Raw genomic sequence first — 12,017 nt, forward strand, 5'->3', positions numbered from 1 at the left:
GAAATGCACGGTGACAGCTCTGTCACTGTGAGCTGTGCAGGCTGGCCCGTACAGGAGCCCAGCTCCGACTGCGTTCCTTGAAGTGCAGCACTAAACATATGCGCGAGTTTGCTTGTGACAGGGGAATGGCAGTTGCATCACTGACTCCAAGGATCTGCAATGATTTATTTTTCCTAAGCATTCCTGATAGGATATTATTATATGTTGGCTTATTTCCAATAGTCGTGGTGACATCCAGTATTTGAACATTATATTCAAAATACACACACATATCAGAAAAAGGTTTCTAGCTTAAAAAGAGAGAGAGAGAGAGAGAAAGTGACATGAAAACCTTACACTTTTTGAATGCTATGCACATACTCATCAACCAGGGATAATTAGGCCTGTTGAAGCCAGTGAATACTGAAAACGTACAGAGGGTTTATTTGTTGCTCTGAAGGGGTGCAATAACAGGTTTGGTTTCTTTTGCTGTTTGCCTGTCAATCATACTTTTAATTACCTAATTGTTAGATCTGTTAACAGCCAAGACTGGTTGACAACTTTAGGGTAAAGGGCCTAATAATTTTACTGTCAACAGTACTCCAGTTTTTTCAGTACAAGGAAAGAAAACAAATGCAGCCTTCAACACAAACAAATGGAAAAAACTGCTCCAAAAGCAGCACGAAGCAAACGACAATTGAGCTGTAGCACACTCACATGATCAAGCTACTGGAAGTGGATAAGCATTGTGCATGGGGTTGTTTGGTTTGGGATTGTTGTTTGCATTTGCCTAAAGTCTGAATTGGACCCTAATTTGTGCTAAGTGCATGGAAAGTTTGATAAGTTCATTTTCAGTTAAGAAGTAAGGAATTTTGGGCAGAGATTTTTACCTGCCTAAAGCTTTTGTTCATTGTTTTTTTTTTTTTTCCTGCTGACACTTTTGATGGTATGAAGGAACAAATCTTGACAGCAATGCACAAAGCAGGCATGCCTGTCGGAAACAAAATGTACAGTGTGTGGTCTTCCTGGAAACTGAACTTCAAATGAGTGTCTGTGCATCTGTATCTGCACAGCTGACACACAAGGCTGCATTAAAGGAACTGAGAAACTTCTCAAAAGTCCACTGGTGCATTCTGAGCGTTTCAGACCAGAGCGTGGTTCAGCTAACTTTGTTCCAGGAAGGGAACAGAGCTTTAAAATCATTTCTTCTTTTGTATGCCCGTATATGCGTTGTGGCTGATAGATTGACATACTGTGATGTGACTTGCTAGCTGTTTAGAAATGGGCACACAGAACGTTTCTGTTATTACTACCCTAGGGTATGGTAGTGCATAGAGGCCAGAACTATGAGGGATGTCTCTCTGTGCTCAACTACGTACAAGTGTTTTGAAAGGCATAGTCTAGCCTAAAGATATCACACTCTATTTTGAAAACAATTCATTGTGTGTTCACATTTTATCTCTATCTTCACTTTGTGGGATAAAACCAGAGATTGCTTCTCTACTAGGAGCCAAATATTTCTCCAACTATAATGGAGCATTTGACGTTACCAAAGGTTTGTTCGTATCTCAGGAGTCAGTAGTTCAGTTTTCTCCTTTTGGATCAGTGTTTAGGCTATGGAAGTTTTCATCGCGATGAGGTAATGCTTCTATTTTGTCTTTTATTGATTAACTCTTTTCCCACATTCTTCTGGCAGAGTGCAAAGGTTTGTAAAGCACAGGAGGCTTTGTCTTGAACTGTTTAGTTAGCATTACTCTTAGTAAACATAGTTACTTTTACTAATTCCCTGGCAGTCTCTTAAATACTGTTACTACAAAACCAACAGCATGAAATATCCTTGTGCAAACCCTACGCCAACGTGAAACCAGCATCTTCCTCAAATAACGGCCAATATGAATAATGTCAGCTTACACTACGTTTTGGTTCCACCATGGTTACAGTCTACTGCTTGTATTATTTGGTTGTAATGCACAAACAAAATAAAAAGCAATCTGTCCAAGAGGCAGGCTAGTCACAGCTTATTTCCTGGCTTGTTTGTGGAGAAGAGTATGTGCTTTCTAAGGGATGTAAATTTGCTACTCCAGACATGTTTCTAATTAAAAGTTCTTATTCAGAGATCATTGAAACTCATTATTAAACTTCTACTAATCTAAAGCGATTTAAATCAGACCCTAACAGGCAACCTCTCAGTACTTTTGCATGATCTGTGGGATTGCAAAAAAGCTTTTCATAAAACCTTTACTTGCTACTGCTGTTGACATCCCACTGACAAGTCCAATGTCATAATCTCACTGTTTCCAGCTGGCATTAGATTTTGGAGCAGAATTATGGCTCTATTCCTCAGTGTGTTCACTCGTCCTGTAGCTGAAGTCAACATAACAGAAGCCAACAGAGACAAACTTGGAGCATCCTGGTACAGTTTGCTGGAATGTATGCAGGGAGATATGAAACAGTTTTAAACCTGACATACAGAGACAAGAAAATTAATGGGATTTCTATAAAACTACCCTGAAGTTAAAAGTATTACGCTTTTCCTTGTACTTGTTTTTTTCCCCTTCTTCCAATATCTCCAAATGCTTAATATACAAACAGTTAGTGGCTCAGATGTGTATGCATTAACAAAGTAGGGGTGGTTGTTTCATAAAAACGAAGCAGGTAGAGTGACTGGTACGAGGTCATCCCCTTCGGGGCCATGAATCTGTTGTTAATTTTCCCTAGCAATAAAGTGAACTTCAGTGAGACTTGGTGTAGCGGTGAGATCGAGCCCACAGATAGAGATAAGGATAATCACTCCTCAAGAAGAGAAAGTAATGAAGATGTGATGGTTGCTCCAAGCATGACTATCAACAGCATTCCTGCTTTTTTTTTTTTTTTTTTCTTACCTTTTGTGCTGGATAAGAGTGCTTGTAAAACTCAGTTGCCTTGTCCCTTGGTAGATCTGATGTAAATACACCTATCTGAAATGATAGCCAGTGCATTGCCTATAAATCCAGGGCTCTTTCTCAGTGCCTCTGGCAGCTGAGATTCCACTCTCCCTGCTCGTGATGCCTCTCTCCTGCTTCTCTCCAGCCCCATCCTCGCCTCTGCCAGTGATACTTATATTTGGGGCTGTTCTGGATAACTCTGAGATCTGGACTGAGGTGGGTTTTCCTAATGGAGCCCCAGGTCCTTTTCTTCTCTGCTGCAGAGGACAAAGTTATTTCCCTGGCGTTTCTGTATTTTTCTATGTTACAGTGCCAGGCTAACACATACTTTTTTTCATGGAGATTTTCAGAGTCATTTGTTGGTTGTATGGAGGTGTGCTCAGCTCTTATCTTTCATCTTGCTTTCCATGGCACGGTGCCTATGCTTTTAACAGGTTTATGTTTGTCTCACCTTCTGGATTCTTTTGCTTGAGTCTCTGCTATACTTGTTCTTCACTGTTAGTTCTTCTTGCTCTGATGTCTTTTTTCAGCAGTTCTGTGCTTTCTGTTCAGAGGCATTTGTATGTGTGTTTGAGCTGTTTCTCTCAGTCCTTCATGTTTCAGTCGTTTGAATCATTCATCTCATGAATGATCTCATCTGTGCTTAGCAAATGCTTCATGCCTGTGAGGTAGATGTGTATACCAAGCTTTGCAGCAATGCACTGCAAACATGGATTTCCTCTACAGATTCCTGGTCCTGAAATATTATTCACCAGTAAAAACAAGTCAAATGCACTTTATTTATCAAATGCACTTGTTGTCTATTCATCAGTTATTTTAGGCAACTGTATCTCATTCTTTGTGTGTGTGTAATTCAAGCTAGCAGAACATCAAAGTGTTCATCTTCAAAACATTTCCTTAATTTTATAGTTTTGAAAATGATGATCTACTGTGATCCTGGACTGAATTCTTTCTTCCACATTTATTTGGGGTTTTAGGCCTTGATGTTGAGCTTTCCTGTTGTCCCGAGTCCCTTGTTTGCTTTGTGTTCAATGAAGTTCTTATTTTCTTGATGTCAGTCATGATCCCCTCCTTGATGTTGGTCTCCCTGGATTGAAAGAGTTTGTACACTGTTTGCCAGCTAATAACACAAGATGACTCTCAGCTTTGCCAACTGTGTTTGACTTCTGATAAAAATACCTATATGCAGAGATTCACTGGCTGATTACCAACTATATCCTGCACACACTCATGTATCTAACTAAACTTCATGCCAGGAGCAAGCTCACTCTTCTAGACTCCTTCCTCCTGCATGCTATGCTCCCTCCCTCTCAACTCCATGGAGGCTCCTACAACTGCAAATAAAACCACACACCTCTGAAGGTACAACAGTATCTGTTCTGTCTTCTCTCTGCTACTGCTGTCAATGTCTGTGATGCAGTTGTTTTTTTTTCCTTTGGTCGAGGATTAAAGGACATGGGTGCCCAGGTATTGGAAACCTGGTAGACATGTAAAATTGTTGAAATGCAAAGGGATTCATCTAGAGAGTAGATCACACAGAAACAGCCTCTGAATTGCAGGGAATTCTCAAAGGTATGTAATAAGGAAATCTTCTGGTACTTCAGAAGAATTTGATTTGTCTGAGGATCTCACACAGGTTGGCAAGAGCCACAGGTTCTTGGCCCCAAGGCCACCCTCTGAAGGTGAATAATTAATATTTCTGCATTTTCAAGTGAAGAAAGCATCCTACATAATGCAAACTAAAGAGAAAACATAGATCTGTGTTTGAAATAATGTATTTTCAAGACATTACAGGGGAAGTTGTAGTGAAAAGGGTCAGTTTTTGTTGGGTCAGGATTCTCACAAGCTGGATGTATTGTGCACTGCTCTATTTGATTTGCTGCATTGTTTCCTAATGTTACTGTCTTGATTGTATTATCTACATGATCCTAAACACTAAGATTCTAATTTAGAGGAATTCCTCGGTGCACAGACAAAACAAAAAAAAACAGCTCTACCTTCTGAGTTTCCTTTCTAAGTAGGAACCTAGAGTACATGTCCTGCCTGAGACAACATCATGTCAGACATGTGGTCTGTGACCAAGGGAAGTCACTAGGGAGAATTTTCATGACTTTTTACAAACTTGCAGAGATGCATCCTTATAACTGTGCAAAAGTCTGATGAAATCATTCTACTCAAGCCATAAATTTGAAGGTATAGAAGTGTAGCATCATAATAAAGGTTGTACTCAGAGGTTGGGTTGATGGTGTTGTTTTTTTAATGTCTTCCCAGGAGCTGTGTCCAACTCCTCAGCTGATGTAACCCCAATCTCTGACTGCATTCATTAACATAAAACTTACTTCATGCACTTTGAGCATGAAATAAAACAGAAATTTAATACCGTGCTCATTTTAGATCCCTATTTCAAGTTGTTCATACAAAAAAAAAAAAAAAAAGGAAGTTGATTCTTCGTTTTTTTTCTTTAAGGAAAATTGACAAGCTGCTCTGAAGAGTTGCTTTGAGGCTAAGTTATTAGTTTTGCTGCGGTTTTAAGGAAAAGGTGAAGACAGAAGATGAAATTAGATCAGCAATAGGCTAAAAGTCCTTTCCCAGAACACCTGGAGAGGTTAAATAAACTGCATATGGCCCACATTGAATTTCCACATTGTTAAGACTTCTAGGGGTTAGGGAAGAAGTAGGTAGACTGCTAACTTGCCATCTTAACGAAAAAACGTCTGTGGGAACTGTTATCGCAGTCCGAGATAAACATAATATATAATGAGATATTTATCAGGATTATAAAAGCCAATACTTTAATCTGACTAAAATGTCCACGAATAGTGATTGTCCTGCATACAAAATCCTGAAAGCTAACTCATACAAGGTAAACTTTTTGTTTTGTTTTACTTGCAGTGTGGGGAATTTGTGGGTTTTCTTATGCTGGGGGGACAACATGTTTGTTTGTTTTTTTGCTAAATTACAAATGCCCTGACTCCCTATGGGCTTGCAACAACATCAGAGTTTGCTGGTGCCTTGAAATAAATGGCAATCATGGTATGCTTTCACTCAAGCATTCAGGGTATCGCAGTTGGCTCACTGAAGTACCATTTGATGCTATACACTGACAATGTGCTTTTGTTTGTAACAAACTCTGAAGCCACAATCCTCACCCTTCTAGTGTTAATCCAAGATCTTGGCTTGCTTTCAGGCTATAGAATTAACTGGGAAAAGTTGGAACTGATTGAGGTCTCCCAGCTGCCTTGCACAACGGCTTTTCTTCTCGTTCAACTCCTGAAGGCAGTCAGAGGCAGTTAAATGTTTGAGGAATTAAATACTAAGGAATTTTGAAAAACTTGCGGAGGTGAATTTAAAATCCACTGTCCTTAAATGGTAGATGACAACAAGCGATAGCAAATGATTTATGCGTTTCTTCTGGGGAAAATTAACACAGCCACATATTGCTTAGATAATTTTTGTATATTTCAAGTAGGTTAGTTTTCTCCATATTATAATCTTGGTGTGATTTTTTTCAACTATTCTGGAGAAAGTATAGACTCCCTACTGCTAGGAATAGTTGCTGAATAGGTAGAGCTTTTACTGTTCTGCAGATTGTGTATTGGGCCCTTCACTAATCCCACCAAACATGTAACAGTAGCCCACACGAAGGGAGTCAAAAGAGCATTAAAACAGATTTTCATTCTAAAATCCTTAGATCTTCATCTGTGCAGAGTCTAAATTGTTCTTGCTGATGGATTGCATCTGATATTATACAAAACTGTTTTTGAAAGTAATTTTTCCATAGGATGGGTTCATTGTCAGCATTTATGGAAGGAACTGGTTGAAGAGAATACCTTTATTCCAGACTGTGTCTTATAACTCCCAGCTATATATAGTACAGGTGCATCTGAAACGTTAACTGATCTTTGACCTTTAAGTATACAGTATGTCTGCAGCTCCAAGCTTGTCCCGTGTTTAGCCATCCTGTGCTCTAATGACAGAAAAAATATTTTTTACTTCTGTAAGTGCTTCTGAAGAGTACAAGAGTACTGCCAAGTGTGAATTCTTGGCAAACAAGCTCATGATTTTGTGCGATGTGTCCAGATTAGCTTTCAAGTATGCTTGTCTGATAACAAGTTGTGTAAATGAGTGTATTTTTGCATTGAACTCTGGGCAAGGAAAGGGAAGCAGTAAAGACACACGATGGCTTATGTGATATGATCACATCTGAGTACTAAAAGACACTGAAGAAGCAGCCCAACATAAGGATAGCTGTATGAATGGCATGTGGGGAAGGCCAGTGAAGAGGCAGCATTCAAGAACTCCTACCAGCAGTGGAGGTCTGTTGTATTAGGACAACACAGCAACACATAGCCAGGTACAGTGACTACCCAAAACTCTGAAGAGTTAAGGGAGGCACAAAACAGTAGCAGAAATAAGCACCCCGAAAGAATGCAACTAAATATGAAGTCCCATATCTCTGAGTGAAGAATGGAGGTCAAACTTAAAAGTGGAGGCCTTTGTCATGAATGCAGTGACATGAAAAGGAAGTTGAGGTGATGATAGAAGCCTAAGTAACTCTGGGCTACCAAACAGATGCTGACTTGTAAAATGACAAGTATGATTATTGATTGTCTAAGGAGAGACAGGAAGACAACTCCAGGTATACCGGGGCTCAACTTTACAATATACGTGGAAAAAGTAGAAACAAAGTTTAAGGCAGAGCTACTAGAATGAGCTGAGGACTGGAAAGATCTTTTGATCATTGAGAAAAGTGGCAGAGTGATGTTTTGTTACCAGTGGAACAGATCAAGTGAGATGTGGCTTAAACCTTATTAATAGACTTCTCAAGGACACAAAACTCTGAGTTCCCAATCTGGTGCATTTCATATGGTTAGACAGTATCTTTCCTTTATGGACAGTGCCGGAGAGGATTAGGGTACGGACTCTTGTGCAAGACTTCCCTCATATGTTTTGTTTTCCAGCTTAAGGAGAAGATGCCAATATTTGAGCTTTGTGGGGAGGTTAAATCCAGATTTTAGCTTTGAAGTCTCAACCTTTCTCAACTCTATATGGAATAGAATATGAATCTCAATATTCTAGTTTCTTATACAAAATCAGTGGTAGCTAGCACTTAGGCTCTGAAAAAGAGGTGCTTAAAAAAATTCTCAAAAGTCAAAGCTTTCTATTGTGTTTCCAGATAGAATAATAGATGAAAGCTAAGAAGATATGCCAAGTAATTCCAAAATCAACTTTAAAGCACACGATCATGTCTTGGCAATCTGAAAGCAGTGTGTGGAGAAGAGAAAAGGGTTGGCAGAGGAATGAAGAAAAGAAGTATTCTACAAAAAAGAAATGGCATGTCTTGGCAGAGAGACAATGTTTGCTAACCTGTTGAAGGGTTCAGTCGTAAAAGAACTGTGTTCATGAGAACTGAAATAGAGCAGAAACCATTTACCACTTGATGTTTTAAAGCAAACTGCCAAATAAAATTCTGAAAGGTTTCACTTTGCAGATCAACTCGACCTTATCATGTGATAACAGAGCAGGAAAATCTGTGTTCTCACTAGGTTTCTTAATAATGCATCTGAGAAGACAAGTCACATTCTGCTCTCAGTTACAGCAGAGTAAGCCATAATATATCTGCTGAATTCATATTTATTTTGGCAAAATTGAAAAAGAGGTAATCCAAAGTTGCAGAAGGAGCAAAATCAGTCACTCGGGTGACAAATTAGGACTATAAATCAGGAGCCAGATTTTGAGAAGTGCAAGTATCAATCTGTGGCGGGTGTGGTTGATTTTAAAAGTGCAGAAGATGTTTAAATTCAGATCTGGTCTTGTTCATCAGCTTCTGGAAGTGTTTGTTTTCTTTCAGACCTAGACTATTAGTTTGCCTTTCTTTATGTGACTTTCTAGATTGTCTTCTATACAAATGTGTTGCATGCAACTAGACAACTCAAGAGAAAAGGGAACCTCTTCGTAGCAGCAAAGGTGGCAAAAACCACCTGAAACACTCCTGAAATGACCGTGACCAGAAATGTGTGGGGAAGGTGAGGCTCCAGCAGCCTGGCAGACTCGCAGTGCAGGTGACGGTGGCTGCAGCTATCTTGTGCAGACGCTGGCACGGCAGACGGGCAGCACGGCTGCGTTTCTGCAGCACCAGCAGGAATGCCAGAACACACTGCCACTCACCTCTGATAGGTTTCAAAAATATATTATTTAGACTGAGGTTTTACTAATCAAGCAGGGAGCAGCTGAACTTTACCCATGCAGACAGAAGCCCTCTTACCCCCATCTGACGACAGATAGCCCTACTTGTTGCTCACCCAAGCAGCATTCAGGCAGGCACTGAAGTGGTGTTTGGATACGCCAGGCTTTTGGCCAGCTTGAAAGATGCCTGCAACTGGGCACAGCAATTAACTTCGCTGTTATCTGTGTTGGGCGTACAGCTCGGCTGTGAGTGTCCTCGAAAGGGCTCCGCTGTCAGCACACAGCGAGGATGTAGGCAGGATGTATGCAGTGAGGCTGCCTCACAAGGACTGGTGTTGGTGTGTGAGGTGTCTCTTGAATGACCTGTGTTTCTGCATAGCAGAAAAGATAAAAGAAGGGTTAACGCGAGCTCTAAATCATGCTCTCTTCTCCAAGCTCCAAGACGGCTAGTTACACATAGGACCTCTGTAGCTGCACAGTGCCACACTATTCTGAACGAGATGCTGAAGGCTCTTGAGTTTCTTTTGCTCTCCCCTCCCCTCCGCCCCAGATTTAACCTAGTTTTATGGCATGAACAGCCCCAAAGAAAGTCGGAGAGAAAAGAGATGAAGGCCAGAGAGCAGAGGAGGACCAATGAAAGAAGCAGTAACCATTCTGTCATTCCTTTGGAGAGCAACACTAGACACCTTTAAATGCAGAGAGTGTCCTCTGCCTTTTTGCCAAAGCCCTTTTATCTGTATGAATAAAAAGGGAGGCAGGTCAGCCTAGTTTCTGTTGCCAAATAAAAGCATGAATAAATTAGGCTATTCTTAGTAGGCAAGTGAAAGGGGGGGGCGGGGGGGGGGGAGTCAGTATCTATTTCTAAAGCAATTTCATATTCTGCCCCAACTGTTTGCACATGATAGAAAGGGGCTGGAGCTGCCTACTATTATGATTAGTACTATTGTTATCCCTGAAGGGCCTCATTGTTCTAGAAGATGTTAAGTTTGCATGATTCACAATCCGTCTCTATTCATCCAGTAAAGGTTAGGAGAGAGGATCTGATATTCTGCAAAGGGTTTTCTCCCCCTTCCCTCCCCCTGGCTTCTCCTTCACCGGCTTAAGGCAGAAAGCAGGCAGAAGGTCTCCTATTAACTAGAATTAGGAAACAGGGATCTAGGTGCCTGGGAACAGCCGCTCCGTAGCTCTAATCCCAGTGAGGACCTTAATTGTATCTGGTTTAACAGTTATTCATGCAGTTTTACTGCAGGCAGGCACGGTGATTAGGGACATTGGTGGAAAAATCTGTTCATTAGCCTAATAAAGGCTGCCTAAGCCTGCTTGTTCAGCCACTAATAATCCAACTATTAGTGCCATGCTAGAAGCCGTGGTATTAATATATGTAGTTTGCTAGTGTCACAACTGCAATATGGGTCAGTTTAGTCGTTCCTTGGTTTCACAGTAAGGCACCCTGTGCTGTGCGGGTGAGAGAAACTGAATGAAGGAATTAGTCTGACAAAACAGATCGCACCCTATAGTGAACCCCCAGTATGTTTTTGTCTTCAGTTCAGGGGCAGCCCAGGAGCCTTAGGAACAGGGTTGTCTGAGGACAAGGAAAGCAGCCCCATACGGTGATGGATGTTCTTGAAAAGCAGCTCATTTTTTCTCATAGGTGGCTCGCTCCTTTTCTGCACAGAGGCGCTTTGGCTGTATATCAAATATTAACAGAGGGCAATTGTTGGGGGAGCAGGCGTTCGCCGTTCCAACGGCATCGCGCAGTGCACAGGCACATACACCTCCTGGCATGCACTGAGACCAACTCCCAGCTTGGGGATACCCAGATTGTCCTTGGAGGAGAGGAGGTATAATTGTCTTTTTCTCTGCTTCCTTGATTTCCCTCAGCTGCCCGAAACTTTTCCTTTCCTGATAGAAAGAGGGAAAAACGCTACTCACACTTTAGGGGCTTCATCTGCCCTAAGCATAATCCTTGGGTTGCTAATTAGAGTGTCAGTGGCTCCTTCAGTAATAAAATCTTGTCATTCGTCTTTCTCTTTTATTTATGGGAATTATGTGTTGCATTTCCAATGGAAGATGAAAAAGACATTACTTTATAAGTAAATCATTGTCAGATATGTTTCTAAAGAAACTCTTTCTAAGGAAGGTTTCAGTGTGAAATTAGAAAAGGAATGGAGGTAGATTGATGCTGTTTCCTTCTATAAATGATCTTTCACCTGTTTGTTTGCAATACGTTTTCCTGTGAGACACTCTGTAACCAAAATCTGCCTTGACTTTGATACAAACTAGGTTCATAATGACAAACAGAAGGCACAGAATTGAGCACATATACATTGTGTGGGTCTGTTAATAGCAAAGACATCTATAATGAGATGCAGTAAATAAAAAAATAGGTAGGTGACGTGTCAGTATGTGTAGCTGCCCACCCAAATCCAAAGGGTGTGCATTCCACTGCCTTATAAATATCTCTTAAAACACAAATGGCAAAATAAAAAACATTTCAATGGAGAAAAAGCACACTCCTTTATCTTCACTGGCCTTCGCCTACTCTTCTCCAAATGCAGAAAAAACTAACTCAAACCTTTTGGCAAGAGCCAAAATTTGTGTTTCTTGGGTGCTGGTCTATCTGTGTAAGAATGATCCCGTGTAATAACAGAAGTGAGATATTGTGCTAGATACCTTTAGAATAGGCAAATACTGCAAATCTTAATGCATCCCTTTTCAGCTAACATTGTTTTCTAAGTGTTTATTTTTAATTGCAATTGCTTCATGTCTGCTTATAAAAAGATATTTTAAATCCATTTTATTAGTGTCTCAGGGGTTTTGTGTTAACTCTACCCATTATTTTTTGATAGTATTGCATTGGAACTGTTTGTTTAGTGAGGTTAAAGGAGAACATACCGGACAGGTATGTACTGTTCACTGCTGTGCCCA

This window comes from Numida meleagris, chromosome 5, assembly GCF_002078875.1.
Source record: "Numida meleagris isolate 19003 breed g44 Domestic line chromosome 5, NumMel1.0, whole genome shotgun sequence".
In the NCBI taxonomy this organism is placed as follows: Eukaryota; Metazoa; Chordata; class Aves; order Galliformes; family Numididae; genus Numida; species Numida meleagris.